At 38.1% G+C, this 15,775-nt stretch overlaps 1 long non-coding RNA gene across 1 annotated transcript in view; it reads left to right on the forward strand.

Moving 5' to 3' along the window:
* Positions 1-379: 379 nt before the first annotated feature.
* Positions 380-15,775, forward strand: part of LOC137469951 (uncharacterized) — a 66,187-nt gene continuing 50,791 nt past the window's right edge. The window contains exon 1 of the long non-coding RNA XR_010996822.1: positions 380-829. This is a non-coding gene — a long non-coding RNA (uncharacterized lncRNA). The remainder of the gene's footprint in view (positions 830-15,775) is intronic.

Consider the following 15,775-nt stretch of genomic DNA (forward strand, 5'->3'; position numbering starts at 1 on the left):
ATTGACCTAGTTCCTCATTATTGACCTAGTTCCTCATGTTGCAGTAGGCTGGTGTGGATGTAACAGGCAGATATGCTAGGTACCCTGATCTTGCAATGTTTTACGAATGTCACCTAGTATCAATAGTTAATATTTTCAGGACTGGTCTTGAAGTCAGGTCCAATAAAACTATGGGTCTTCACAGAAGAGAGAATGTAAGTGGCCTTTTCTGTCTGTCCATGTGGAAGTATCTACTTCATCTTGTTTATGACAACTCCTTGTTTAAGACAAGCAATAACGCCAGTTTACTTGTCTCTATACCTCAAAGGAAAATGATGAAGATTTCTGTCTTCAGCATTGTTGCATCTGGCTCTTGCAGAGGCAGCCGGCAGGTTTTATTTTATACATATTCTTTTTGTCAATATAAACACAGATAAAGGCTAAAATGTTTTACAAATGAAGCTAGAGACAAAAGAGGGCAGCTGGTCCCCAGAGGGAGGGTTCGAGCCTCCAGGTCAGACAGATGGAGAAATTTCCTTTTTGTGTCTCAAAGGTTGTTACTAAGGAAACCATTATTGCTTCAATGAGGCTATGGGATGGACTGGTTGACATATATGTAATATTTCTGCTACTAAGAAAAAAAGAAGCACAAGCTGTGAAGTCTTTATTGGGATAGAGGGCAGAAAGCCGCTTACAAGGGTCTTTTTAACTGCTCTACTTGTTCCTACTGACAAAAGTTGGTAACTTTACTATTTGTCTCCTTTCCTTTGCAGTCAACTTCATTTCAGATGAGAAGGAAAGTGTTGCTGTGAATGGCACAATGAGACCTTACTACCGGCAGAAATCCAAGGTAAGTACAAACTTTCCCAGGGACCAGCTCTCTAGATAGGCACAGTCCTTCCTTTACAAGTTCAGCAGGTAATCATTCCAAACTCAGTTCCATCTGTATACTTTTATATACATACTTTTGTATACATACTGTTCCATCAGTATGCTTTTACAATGACAGGAGGAAGTGTAAATGAGCATGAGCTTGTTTCACCCAGATAGTGCTCCTGTCTTACTGAATAGTTTCAACAGTGCTTTAAAGTAGCAGAAGTATTTGGCTTGGTTTAGAGCTTAAAATTTCTATTTTTACATTTAACCTTCCAGCATTCTCAGTCAATTTTATTGTTTCATGTTGACATTTGTATCAATAGATTTGACATTCACATCAGTTGTGCAACTGAGGTTGCAGGACCCCTATTGTCCAATCTATTTTTTCCCTGTGATGATCTTTCTATGAGATAAATTAATCTAGATGAACATTTCCTAAAAAGGAAAACAGAGGAGTTTCCCCTGCAGCACTATTGAGAATTAAAAGGTCATTCAAATCTGATATACTTTTAAAAGTTTTACTATTCTTACTGCTCTGATTAAAACCGCTCTGTTTCACCAAAATAGTTATATGCAGGAAAGGCTGTTGGGTGGACACCCAACCCATATGTAAATGCTGAGATACCTAACACAGCTTCTCAAAAAGTTCTATTTGAATAAGCATGTTCATCTGCACTAAGGAAATTCTGTCAAAGCTTGTATCAGTAAAACTAGCATAGATAAGGCTCCCCTAGCAATCTATGGCTCATCTAGGAGTAATAAACCATCAGCCCTTCCCCTGTCCCCTGAACCTAACTTTACAAAAGAGTTTTAAAACACCAAGGAAGGGCATGCAGGTTTTATCAATTAGTTTCATTCTCCTACCAGGTAAAGTGAGACTCCTTTCCCCAGTAACACTGGTGTGTTATTTCCTTTATTTGGCTTTGGTCCTTTAAATTTGGACACACTTTTTGGTTTTACCCTTTAAAATATTATCTACATCAGCAATATAAAGTGGCTTACAATATATACTTGAATAGCACAGATCTTTCACATTGAAGGAAAATGTAAGCATGTGAAGCAGGCAGATGGCAAAAGAGGATTAAGGAGCCTTAATAATTTCTTTTCAGTTCATTTAAGCTCTTTTATTTCACCGCAATAGACACAATGATTGTCAGTCTACAGGGAAGTAAAAGTAAAAATGGAATATGGCAAGACCACATGGACCCAATGTGCTTCATTTCAGTAATTGTCCATTTGTAATTCTTTTAATAGAGATTAACAAAATGTATCTAAATAACCAATTAATTAAATTATATAAATATATATAAATACATTTTGCATGTATTGATACATTTTACAGGTATTTACATCAGTTTACTGATTATAGTAGAAGAATATAAGCATTATTACCTTTGAATTACACAGGAGACATCAACTGTCCTTGATGGTCTTCTGCTTTGTACTTTTATGCTTGGAGGGAGGAAAACCTAAATATTAAAGATGTGCTAAGGGTGTCAAACTGTGAAAAATGTGTCAGTACCAGCTACTATTCCTACTGCTGAGAAGGAGCAAGTTCCAAAGAAGGCAGGTGAGTGAGGGCTTGTGACAGATGGAGAAAGAAAGACTTATTTAGTGTGGGGCTGGCTGTTTTCCTATGGTTAAAAACTGAAGAAAGAACACCTAGAAAAACTCTTGAAATGGCCTAATGTGACAGAATTTGCATGTCTTTTGTAAAATAAAAGGTAATTTTGTTGTTGTTGTTGTTACTTTTTATTTTAGGGGGAGATATAATAATGTTCTGCAATGCACAGTATTTTTATGGAGCATTGTTTCATAAAATCATCACCTCCTTGATGCTGAGCAAGAAGGAAAGAATGGATTTCATTGTTTCATTGTAATGTCACTTAGATCTATCGCTAATCAGCTCTGGTTTCTTCTCACATAATTACTCATCTCATCCTCAGTTATTTATATCTTATAAATACTTGGTTTATTTTTCCCACTCAGAAGGAATGCAACTAGAACAAATTGAAAACAAAAGGAAAAACCTGAAGTTGCTTCAAAATGAGTGAGCATGGAGTTATTCTTCTGAAAACACTTTTAGCTCTTGATAAATTATTAACACATAAAAAAAGAAAATGCCTAAATCATCAGAGATTTAACTGCAGACTTTTTGTGCTGAACCTTTTTTTCCTTTTTAAAGGTTTATAGAGAAAACACTGCTTTGTTCATAGTGCATTAATTCTTACTGCCTGTAGAAATTATTTTGGAAGGTGTCATGTTTTAAATAGGAGTTTCCAGTAATTCTTCTGCATTACTTCTTTGCTTGTGGGACTGAGCTTGTAGTCAGTAATATACAACAGCTTCACTTCTTTCAAAGCTGATATATTTTACACCCTGAGTACGTTGTTCAGTTTCTCTGACAGTTTCTCTGGAGAACTTCTGCAATACATTAAACTGGGGCTTCTCAGTGCTCAACCAAAGTGAGTCATGAAGCTGTTTTGCACACATTTAAAGTTCCTAACACCTTCACTGTTCATATATCCTAAATGTGTGGGGAACATTCTTTGCTAACAAAATAGTATTGCAGCTAAGCCATGGCAGTTCTCAGCAGCTGAAGATCTCCTGCTCAGTTGTCACTTATTGCTATAATTCACCTTTTCTGTGATAATATTTGCATTATAGCTATTAAAATCCATTATAATAAACTATGTGCAGAATTTTTGGCTTTATCAAAGAGGATTACAAATAGAAGATTTGACACTATACCTTATGGTTAACATTGAGGTCATCTGGGCCACAGGAAAATCAAAGGAGTTTTGCCATTACTGTGAGTTTTCACCAGTGATTTTTCACCAGATTTTGCAACTTCATCTGCTTAGATACACTCAAGACAGGCTTTTTTCCCCCCTTCACAATGGCATGAAAAATGAGAAATTTTATCAGGAGATAAGGATCTCTCAGAAAATGAGAATCATACCCACACAACATGTTCATAGCCACTGTGGCTTCATCTCTGATGTGTTTCTATTTCCCCCAGTCCTGAGGAGGACCCTTTAGTGTGGCTCAGCTGTATCAGATTCCAGCCTTCCCAGATCTGTGGGACCTCACAACACCTTATCAATAAAGGATGAGATGGAAACTGCATAAAAACTCTCTGAGATTTCTTGCTCCCACAGATGTGCAGGTGAAATGTAGCTCAGGTTCATCCTTTTACTTCATGAAGATTTATGGGAGACAACAGCTTCTGTAACAGGAGAAGCAGAGAAGCAACTGTTTTGCTGCTGCAGGCTGGGTCATCGTGCAGGAGGGTGTGCAGTAAGGCAGCACCTGTTCTAATAGCTGATGAATAGAAACCAGGTCTACAGGGTCTTCCTTTCAAATGCACAGCCCTCCAGCTTTCTATCAAAGTAAAATCAACCACTGCTTTGGGAACAGCCAGCTGGAAATGAGGGGGACACAAACACGGCTTTGTAGCCAGGAGAGGGAAATGCTGTGGAAACACATCTAATTCACACAAATGCCCAACAACTTTTAGGTTCTTTCAAGCATTTCAGTGCTAGTAGGTTTCCAAATAATGTCTCCGTAGGCCTAAGGCTTGACTTCCCTTTCAGAAGTAGGTCTGATCACAGAAATCTACAAGTTCAGGAGGTCAGGAGCAGTTAGGTGGAAAAAACCCACACCAGTTATTGTAGCCCCTAACTGGTTCACTACATGACACACTTTCTATTTTGCAACAAAAGTCAGCAGTAGCATCACACTTCACTGCTTTGCAGTCTCTAGAGGCTTCTGACTTCATGCAGGATATAGGCAATCAAGGTCCAAGGCTCCAGCAGGCTCTACCAGCGCAAATTGAAAAGTTCAAACACTGGTGAAATCTCTTTTAGGAAATTGCACAGTCATGTGTGTACAGGAAGGATGAACTTAAACTGGAATGTTTGCAGAAAAGAGCTGGAAGGATCGTTAGGGAATGAAAGGCTTTTTAAGAGATTGAACTAGAGCAGCTTGTTTAGTCTAGCAAAACTAAGATCAAGGGAGAAAATGAAAACTGATGACAAATACACTGGTGAAGAGGGGTAAACACTAGGAGAAAAAAGCTATTTAGGGTAAAAGACAGCACTGGCAGAAAGGTACAAACTGACCTTTAATGATTTTAGAATAGAAAAACCAAAAAGCTTCTACAAGAGTGAAATGCTGGAGCTATGACAGCAGCAGTGGAAACAAAGGGTATAAGATGGGGGTTGACCTTGCTATGAAAGGGTCTATAACATGGGACTTTATTGCAGTTTTATCTTTTTAAGACCCAGTCTACAAACAAACATACTGAAGTAACTCCAGCCACTGCCTCTCCAGCAGCGAGCAGAACCTTCACACAGCAGATGAATTCCACAAGAACAATGAAATGAGTTCAGGCTCCTTTGTGAGCAAGAGAAAAATGGACTTGGCTTTACTGCATTTGGAATTTGTTACTTGTAGGACTAAGGAAAAGCTTCAGATCTCACTGCATTAATAACTAAATACAAAACTCATTTGCTTGATTTCCTACATTAAGTGTTATAGACACACAGATTGTGATTTTAATGATCTTTTTGTTATTTCTACACCTGAGGAGAGAGTGAGTGTGGGGGAAAGTGTAGTTGGGGTTTTCATAACTGCTGTAAAGTGTTCATTTAAAAAAAAAATTGAGAAACCTAGGCAGGTACCTACCTTTTATGAAGGATTTATCACCATTTCCTGAGAGCAGTTTCTCCTAGGATATATGTTCTTAGACACCATAGGAATATAGAAAAATAATTACAAAGCTACATTGTTTTGCAGTGCTGTATTAATAAATAACTTGGCAAAAAGTCTTTGCCTTTATATATGAGCAGGCTCATGGCTGTTCCTAGAATACTCATTCTGTTATTCTACGCCCAGAGACTCTATCTTAGGCTTCTCTCGTGGCCTAGTGTTCTCATGCTATTGGTGAAATTCCTTCCAACCCTTTAGTTAGAACAGATATAAACGGTCTTTAAAGATAGTGTCTTTGTCCTGTCCTGTTGCTGATCCAGAGGTGTCTGCTTGGCTGCCACATTTCCATGCAACATAGTGAGGCCTTGCTTGGATATATCACCTTTCTTAAAATGACTGCTCTTCACGAATCTTAAATACATAGAAGCAAAGCATTAGAGCCACATCTCTTTATGATCAGGTTTAGATTTGTTGGTTTTAAATTCCTTGTCACATTTTGTCTGATCAGAAAAAAGTTCATCTGGTACAGTAAATGATTGTAGGCAGACTGTAAAAATATCAGTTATTCTCTTTCAGTATATTCAGCTAATGGATAATCTTACCCAAAGATCTAAACTATTTATTTATTCAACACAATTAAAAAATTATCTCTGGTGTAAACCACTTACTGTAGGAAGGATTTGGGCCAGTTGGATCCAGCAGTGCATAGAAGAGAAGGGAAAAACAATCCTATAAATGGATGAGATTAAGAAGACTTATGAGATCATCTTGAAATTTCCCCAAGATAAACATGAGGAATAAGTTACCAGAAAAAACAAGTTGTCATTATCTATGCATTCAAGAGATACCTTATTCTTTTTGAGGTACGCTGAATGATGATATTCCAGAGTAGGATCATGTCATGGTTAAATTTCTGATCCATGGTCTAAATGGGCCAAGTGGGAAACTTTAAAGGTCACCCATGTATTACTGGAAATATAACGGTGGAATTCTGTGAATATTTCTCAACTCAATGTTCATTTCTGTAACCATTCCTTGTGCTCTAGACTGCTTAAAGGGTGGTGGCCAAAAGAAATACATGCCTTTACAGTCCTTTAGTCCTGTGGCCTTGATACAAGGAACTGGAGGAGAGGGGAAGGGGGCAAACCCAGAATCACTGGAGCATTATAAACTCATATAGCTTCCCACAGGGAGCTCTATTTCTGATTGCATTCTGACAGCTCCTCAGACATATAGATAATATATATTGAAATATTAATTCTTCCTTCATTCCACAGGAGGTAAATGCAATTTCACTGTAAAAATGAGTTGACAGATAGTCAAAAGAAAATTCACAGAGCATCATGGACTCAGCTTATCCTCAGGCCACGTCTACAGTTTTCAGTTTGTCAAAGACTTTATATACAGTAAAGAAATCCTAATTTCCTCAAGCCTAACTGGTACTGTGAGAATCCCTCACAAGTGTAAGTTGTTGTAGCTTTATGGATGGATTTGATATATTTAATTGTTGCTTTTTTTCCTTATCTTTATCAAGTCTGGACATCACTGAGTTTTATAGAATGTATGTGAAATCCTATTTAAAACAACAGCTTACATTGTGGAGAGAAGGAAATCCCACAAAACTATGCCATATTTTGCTTTTCAAAGTGTTCTTTGGCAGCTTAAGTTATGAACTCTTGGTTTATTCACTTAGAATGTCTAAGGATATTTCCCAGTAACACAGCATTCTATATGTGAAAAAAACTTCTTATTTTTTTAACTCTCCTACACTATACACACATTTGTAACTAGGACACCCTAACTGGACAGGAAAGCACATTCAAAATAAATGTAGATTTAATCAGGAGATGTGATTGAATAGATTACTGGGTGAGCTTTAGAAAAAAATGCCTGAGTTCAATATTTCAAATTGGGTGTCTTCCCTACTTTGACTCCTTCATGTGCAGACGTTTTGGATACAAAAATGAACAAACAAAGCTGGCTGACCTGAAAAGCTGGGACCTATCAATTAATAATTGCAATATAAATTTAATGCTGGAAAAAAGTATAATGGAGCAAGCAGGTACAGAATGCCAATAAGAGTATATGTTCACCTTCCTTGAATGAAGACTAATGGAAGTTTGCCGTGCCAATAGATTTACCCCTAAAAGGAAATAGTTCACAGAATCCAAAAAATAGCCATGCACAAGCCCAATTACACATATCTCTGCCTGACAGTGATGAACTTTTTATGAGATAGTTTAAATTACCTCTTTGAGACATTTCCTTAAAAGGCAGAGATAGAATTGTCCACAGCAGATTAAAATATGTGTTAAGAAACAATGAACAAACAGTCCAAAATTGGACTCTGTAGTATTTAAATTTATTTGCACTTAGCACATCTGAATATCAAAACAGTAAGTCAAGTTCAGCATCAATTTTTACTTTGCCTGACTTCCTAGACTTTTGTGTGGGTTGCAACACAGTACACAATAAGCCTGACTTTCTAAAGAAATGCAATTTTGAAATCTCAGTATGGGTTCATATATGTACGGGATCCTGGAATACTTCTGGAAACATTGATTTGTTTCAATCAAAGTGAAAATAAGCTCCTAGACAACAGAGAGAGACCCTTCCATTATGCCTATACTCTCCCAATGCAGAAAACGATGTATTATGAAAGGAGCCCTTTTTAGACATGAGAGAATCTACACAGGATTCTGTTCTTTGGGAACACAAATATAAAAGCTCTTAGAAACCCTAAAGCATTAGCAATGTCGGTTTTTTTGTATGAGTGTGCATACTTATGTCTTAAAATGAATATAATGTTACAGGTTGGATTCCATTCTATACCAGAAAAAGCTGCATTATCCAGTGGGTCAGCCACTAATCCATGATCTATTCTCAGATCTGCCCACTGGCATGATGCATCTTCCAACATGCCAAGGGCTAAATGGCTGTAATTTATTGTAGTAAGGAAGCTTTCTGAAGGCACCTTGTAAATACAAGTTAATAGTGGAGACATTTTAAAATCCATATTCCATTTTTAGGAGTACAAGAGGAGCCCTATGAATGAGAAAGTGTGTCATTTCACAGAAAGCAAGGCACAGTGGGCACACTTTCATCTGAAACACTTCACAAGGTGCACAGCAAGAGGCAAACCCCACAATTCCAGCAGGGGAAAGCTTTAGGACTGTGCATAATCTGGTGTGCTCTTGGGCTTCTGTCTATGGGGTATGCCCGGGCAGCATCCTGCTTGAAATCAGAGCTGACATTAATTTTCCATTCCTATGCTCAGTTGTCAGTAGAAGAAACCAAACATATGTGGCAGAGGAGAGCTTGGCATGCTTTAGCTTTTTCATTATGCTGTTCCACTAGGGTTCTTAACTTCCATGTGCACTGTCTCTGTTGCTCAATGCCAAGAGAGTCTGAAGACATTTCTAAAGTGGAAAAGCCTACAGGGTTTTAAATTGGTTAAGGACACCGAGACTTCATTAGCAATGGCACAGCTTCCTACAGGTTATAGGACAGCTATGTCAGATCCAATTCTTTGTTGCATGAAGTGCAAAGTAATCCCCTTTCTATATGACTGTCTCTCATCCTGATGAAATTATTTGGTGAAAGGATGCCACCTCACATGCAAACTACTTAGAGTTTTCCTCTTTTCATTCAATAACTGTAGGAAAGGAAAATACCTTCTGGTTACTACCACATCAGGGAGCAATCCACAATACTGACAAGATTAATATTTTTCATGATGCAGCAGTAATTAAGAATTTCTGTTTCTCTTGCTGACTTGCTTTAGGAATAGTGTCAGATACTCTGTGGGTCCAGGATAGTTTAAGATTACAAATAACATTAGGGTAGAGTGTCGTATGCCTCACTTAGAACAATTTAACCAGAGAGCCATTTCATGGTGGTCTGATTACACCTGTTCACACTTAACTGATTCTGCACAAATTTGACCTCTGCTAAGGTGTCATGGTGCAGTGAATATCCTCTTTGTTGCTGGCCATGTTTTGCATTATTTCTTGAACTGTGATGACAGCCAGATTATTCTAACTTCTCTCCAGACATAGGATGGGATAGTCCTAGTTCCCCACCACAGTTCCAAAAAGACAAGCAAGAATAATCAAACAAATAAGTTAAGTGCCTTGCTTCTAATTCTTCGCTGTTAGATTTACTGAAGCCATCACTATCTTATTTTGCCCTCTTTCCCAAATTATGTAATCATACTACCTTATGGTTGATTATTGTTCAAACTGAGAGCAAAGCCTAGATTTTTTTTTCCTTTAAATGATACAGTTTTTCATGGGAGTCTGGAGAAAATATTAGTTTAATCATGTTTATCATTGAAATATTATACAGTCTGTTAAACATTGGTATTTATAATATTCAATTATAATACTATGTTGTGTATAGTCCAGTAAAGCACTGCAGTTCCATATAGCAGTACTCCTTAGATACCCCAGCTAGGCAGTATTCCTTAGGTACCCCAGCTAATGCTTTTAGGCTAAGCTTTGCCCTCCAAACATTTTACCTGTAAATATTTTCACCTAATGTGACACAATTTCACCCAGTTAGAAGCACAGTGTTACCTTTCTTAACTAGTGATGTCAGTCTCAGCAAGAGATTAATTTGCCCAAGTTCATGGCACAGACCAAGTCTATGCTAGAGCCAAGAGAGTCTAGAAGTTCAGGTTAATGCTGTAGTCAGAAAAATCTTCCTCTTTTCCTTTGTTTTTATCACTGCCCTGCAGTGCCAGGGGAAATTCCCTTCACTGTGCCAGTGCAAGCACAACTATCAGCGCTGGAAAGCACATTACTTTCAGTATGAGAAATAGTATTCCTCAGTACGCACATCTTTAGTGTGGCTGGGACCTCCCCAAGTGTGCCACAGGGTATAGGACTCACTATAGAACCCCAGTTGAAATTAAGCATATTTGAGGCTTACATTCAAATAACTTCATATGTAAAATGCAACGAAAGCTCTCGCAACTCTGTGGATGCAGAAGGTCAACCTTTACAGTTGGTTTGTTAATTTGCTCTCTCCATCTGCATTTTTCTAGTGAGAGCAGTTTGGATAACATAGCAGGTGACGTAAAGCTTCTCCAAATTTAGAAAATATTTGATGATTAACCATAAGTACATGAACCATGAACTGCAGATCTGCCAAGAGAGGAAATAGAAATATTATTATTAAATATATTCCCACAATTTTTCCACCAGATGAAGTGTAGTAGAAATTAAGGAGAAACAGTGGAGAAACAGTGAATATATCCCCAGAAATACTTCTGTACTGCAGCACCATGCTTCAACAAAAAGGAATTGGTGGAAGCCCTGAGAGACAGAGATAACATTACAGTACCACTCAGAAGTTGAAAGTATTGGGTGGCACTCTGTTTCCTACAAAGAGAATAAATATTAGGAAACAAACCATCCAGTTATTACATTATAAAATAGGTGTCAGGAATATCCGGTTGGGACTCCAAGCATTTAAAATTATTTCTTTTATTCTGATACTGCTTTTAGACAGGTCTCTAAGGAGCCTTAATATACATTTTTTCTTTTTAAGTATGCACTGTATCTGTAGGCAGCTAATGAGTTACCTAGAGCTTATCCTATGCTATAATATAGAATGCATTTTTAGTCCATTTGGATCACAGTCTGTTGGGGATTTGAAGATTAGGGGACAGCCTTGGTTGTAGTGCATAGACCATGAGATGGTTAAATTCTGGATCTTGAGAGGAGGGAGACAGGCAAAAGCAAGATCACAACCCTAAACTTCAGAAGAGCAGACTCTAACCTGTCAGGGATATGCTCAGAAGAAACCTAGGGGATACAATTTAGGAGAGAAGAGGGATCCAGTAGAGAGGTTTTATTTTCAAGGACCATCTCCAAGCTCAAGAAAGGTGACTTTCCTGAGAGTGAATCTTAAAGGACTTGCCATGGCTCTTACTGCGTCCAGATCCTCAGGATATGTGCATGGCACAATAGCTGGCATTGTTCTTCCTGTTCCAAATGATGGGCCCATTCCTGGGTGTCTCCTCCTACACATCCCCACTGATCTAGCTGACTCCAGCTGATGTCCCAACAGATAGCTCCTGAGGACCGAATGACTGTGAGCAGTTTCCACTCTGGCTGGTTGTGGCTCTGGGTTGGGTCTGGGCCTTACTTTCATTAGGTGCAACTGAGCTGACAGTATATATGGAGAAGTCTGGCAAAAAAGCAAGGAAAGGCCCAGGCCCACTGGCCTTTCACAAGTGCATGAGACCATCTTATAGTGTAATGTAACAATATCTGGGGAATATCTGGGGGCTGTGACATCAAAGCACTGAAGAGCTGAAAGGATGCCACAAAGGACTAAAAATCTACTTGGCTAAGTGCTGACATATGGTATCTAACTTGGTGTGAATTTTACCTTTCCAATATGTGGACGCAACTTTCTTCTTGAGTAGTATTACCATCTAGCAATTTGTCTGTAAAAGCTGCATCATTTTTAGTAGGGCAGTTAAGTGCTCTGGAATAGCAATGACAATTTGTTAAGTGAGCAAAAGGCTCAAAAGACTTTTTTTGACTAATGCTTCCATCCTACATAGCAAACAGCAAATGGCCCAAGGCTTTTTCATTTGTACTGAACCAAAATCTAATTGTGTGTCAGATGGCTTTTGCGACTATGACTCACTGAAGATAAAATTAAACTTCGTCTCCAGATCAAAAGGATTACCCACGAAATTCTGCCAGAGGTTGTCAGGGTTCTTAAGTCAGACCCCACCCCGTTCACTAGCTCAGGAGGCCCATTTCATCTTAGCCCAGGGCCTTCAGTGTCTGCCCCTCTGATGTCTGGTCTCCACCCCTGCCATGGCTCGTGTTTCACCCTGACAGGAGGTTCTAGCAGAAGAAAGGTTCCTAAATAAGTGATTATCACAAGAAGCAAAGCACAGGCTAGAAGTCACCCACCCACAAACCTGAAGTCCTAGTTTCTCTGAGCACAAGCTAGAAATATCTTAGGCAATGAGGAAGATAAATAGCTTGAACAATGTGTAGGGGCATACTACAAGGTACCCATGAAAAAGAACATTATCTCTGCTGTAAATATTCTGGGAAATTTATTTCTCTCTGGGAATACCCTGGTATAAATCTAAATCTGTGATTTTATTGGAGCAATGTTAATTTTTACTAGGAGACAATCAGTCCATTTATAACTGTTATAGGGGAGAAAATAACTTACAATATTCAAAAGTAAACAGAAAGCATTAGGTACTTCCTTGATTTTCTTGCACTTGTAAAATGCTAACTAGAGAGAAGCAGTTAGTGATGGATCCAGTCTCATATTTGGAGTCCAGAAACCTCTGTAGAAACATGTAAAACAAAAGTGTTATAGGAAACAGATGTATTGCCATACTTTGTATTCACAGGGAAAAGCAAATAGATGCAAGCAGACCAGCTGGGTCACTAATTTATTTAATTTACAACAACTGTTTCTTTCTCTCCTTGGAATGAAGTCCACTGTGTCTCTTAGCTTCTTCTTGCATCATTCAAACTTTATTTGGTCTCACTATGTCAGATCCAGCACCTTCTCTGCTAGGCTTGCATCTGCCTTATTTACATTAGACATCTCAAACAGCTGTTTCCGATTCTGGTCATGAATGACATCCTCAAAAAGGCAGACACCCTAACTCCCTCTTCTCTTACTAATTTTAACAAGAAGGAAAAAAATAATTTGAGCCAGTATCTCCCACACTTTTCTGAAACTTGGCCTTAGTCTATTCCTGTTGTTGAGATTTTCCTACACAAATTAGGTAACATCCTTCAGCTGTAATCTTCTTAACTAGCTTCTTCGTTAACACCAAAAAATTCAAAAAGGAAAAAAGGACTAAAAAGTAAAATCATCCTTAAACAAGGTTTTGACTGCCTTTGGATTTATTTTTTTATATTTTCTTCCCTTTTCTGTCACATTCACATAATGTACAGTTATTTATACCTATTTGGCAGCGAATCCAGATGGTGCAATCCTTTGTACCAGATGGTACACACTTTGTACTGTTGTGGATAAACAGGTGAAATGAAATGGATACCTTCAGTACATTGAAGTTTCAAGAGAATTAATTCAAGTTCAGGGTTCCTGTTAGCCTCCTCGTCAAACTGCTTTCCATCCTTCCGCTGAGACTTGTTTTTCTTCTCAGTGTCTGGATTTGGTCCTTCTTAGAAACTGACAGATATCCATGTGGGGCTGCGTACTTCCCAGCATTTTACCTCCTCTCTACCTCTCACTGACACCCTCAGCCCAATACTGATCACCTCAGGCTGGCTGGGGAACAGGGACAGGAGTTCCAAGGTTCTTGAATTGGATGATTATTGGACTTTCTGGTACACTTTTGTATTGTATTGTGTATAGCTCAGCTTGCAGGACTGTACAGATGTGAAACTTGGCAAATACTTATGTAGGAAGTAGGCATATGCCTCTGCTTTCTTCTTCAGCATCTTCAGATTACATCTCTAGGCCTCCACTGTAGATCTGCAGTTAGAAGTGATGGGAAAGAGCTTTCTGACATACTAGAAGGCTTTGTGAAGCACCTGTAGAACTTTCTGCGCAGTGGTACAGTTAGCACACTTTTGCCACAGACACAGAAAATTGATGCATTATCCAAGGCAACTTGGAGATCACTCTCTCTCTCTCTCCCTGTACATATATATATATATATTTGTATAGCTAGCTATATATATATATTTATCTATATATACCAAATTGATGCAATATGCAATAACCACAAGGCCAACTTGCAGTAGGATATTGGTTTTCAGAAAACTGACATGTAGATCCTCCTTGAAAGTCTAATTTCAGTTAAGAACTATATCAAGGCTTCAGGAGGGAAGAACTTTAATTTTTTTTCAAATTTAGATTTTGATCTGACAAATTTATATTTTGATTTTGACAGATGAGATGCCAGATCAGATTACACAAAGCAGTATTTTACAGAAGACCATGTCAAAACAGAAGCTGGACACATTTTGACTTTGCATCTTCTAGGTCTTTACATGTAAAACTGAGGAGATCTGAACAATTCAGGGATCCGGCTTCTTAGGGAAGTAACAAGAAAACTTTAAAGAAATATGAAATCTGCTTTGCCAGTGCAAAGGTCCTGTTCTTGACATGAGGAAAGGTTCTTCCCCACAACACAGCAGTTTTTTTGCCTGGAGCAATGGCTATTATTTTAGTTCAGACCACCCACCTTCATCACAAGACTTAAGGATTTACAAGTTCAGATGAGCAATGACATTGAAAGGATAATACACACCAAAAAAATCCTGCAATAGTGGGACACTTTTCAGCAGCCTAAGCCAGGAAATAAAGTATAAAACAGGACAAAGCAAAAATTACACAACTGCAACAGCTGCTAATATAATCTGATTTTGCTTTTTAGAGAATACTTTCTTGGAAAGCCCTAAAAGATAATGACTTTCCATTCAACAAATACTTTAATGTTCTAATCACGGTATTTGAAGCTGGTTTACACAGAAAATGTCTAATCCCCTATTTCACCCAAACTTCCCCTATGCTAATGAGTGACAGATTTTTCCAGTAAAAGTTTTGGCCTAAATTCTCCTTAGGTTCTAAATCCTCAGGTCCCATAAGAAATGTGGCCAAGCAGAGCTTTGAACCTACTTTCTGAAACAGAAAAAGCACCATAGTCATCACCATTTTTCTTGGATTATGAATACATCGGAAATTTGATACAGGCTTACACTCAGAGAATATGAAGTTAAAGGCAATTAAACATTATCTTAAAAATAAACACAGTTCTTGGGCATTCTACATCTCATTTCCTCACTTACAGGAATAATATGGGAGACTGTGCATTAATGAGACATGCAGCTACAATAACAGATGTATTTAACAGGGGTAAAGATTGTGTTCCTAAAACATGCTGAAGGAACATTATTATTTGGCATTGATCCCCTAGAAATTTTAAGGATAAATAATATGTACTAAATAATCCATGACGTACATGTTATTATAGGAAGATACAGATAAATAAAGTTATCTAATGAAGAACAGTCTACAAACTGTGTTGGGATTTTACCTAAAGACTTCGGTGAAAGCTACTGGAACTCTGCCACTAACTTCACTGGGCTCAAAGTATTACTCTCCTATCTCCCATTACTTTAAATCAGTATATATATTCCAGAGGGTCCTATATGTTTGGAGTTTGCCCTTAAAACCTCAG

Source organism: Anomalospiza imberbis, chromosome 3, assembly GCF_031753505.1.
Source record: "Anomalospiza imberbis isolate Cuckoo-Finch-1a 21T00152 chromosome 3, ASM3175350v1, whole genome shotgun sequence".
NCBI classification, from domain to species: domain Eukaryota; kingdom Metazoa; phylum Chordata; class Aves; order Passeriformes; family Viduidae; genus Anomalospiza; species Anomalospiza imberbis.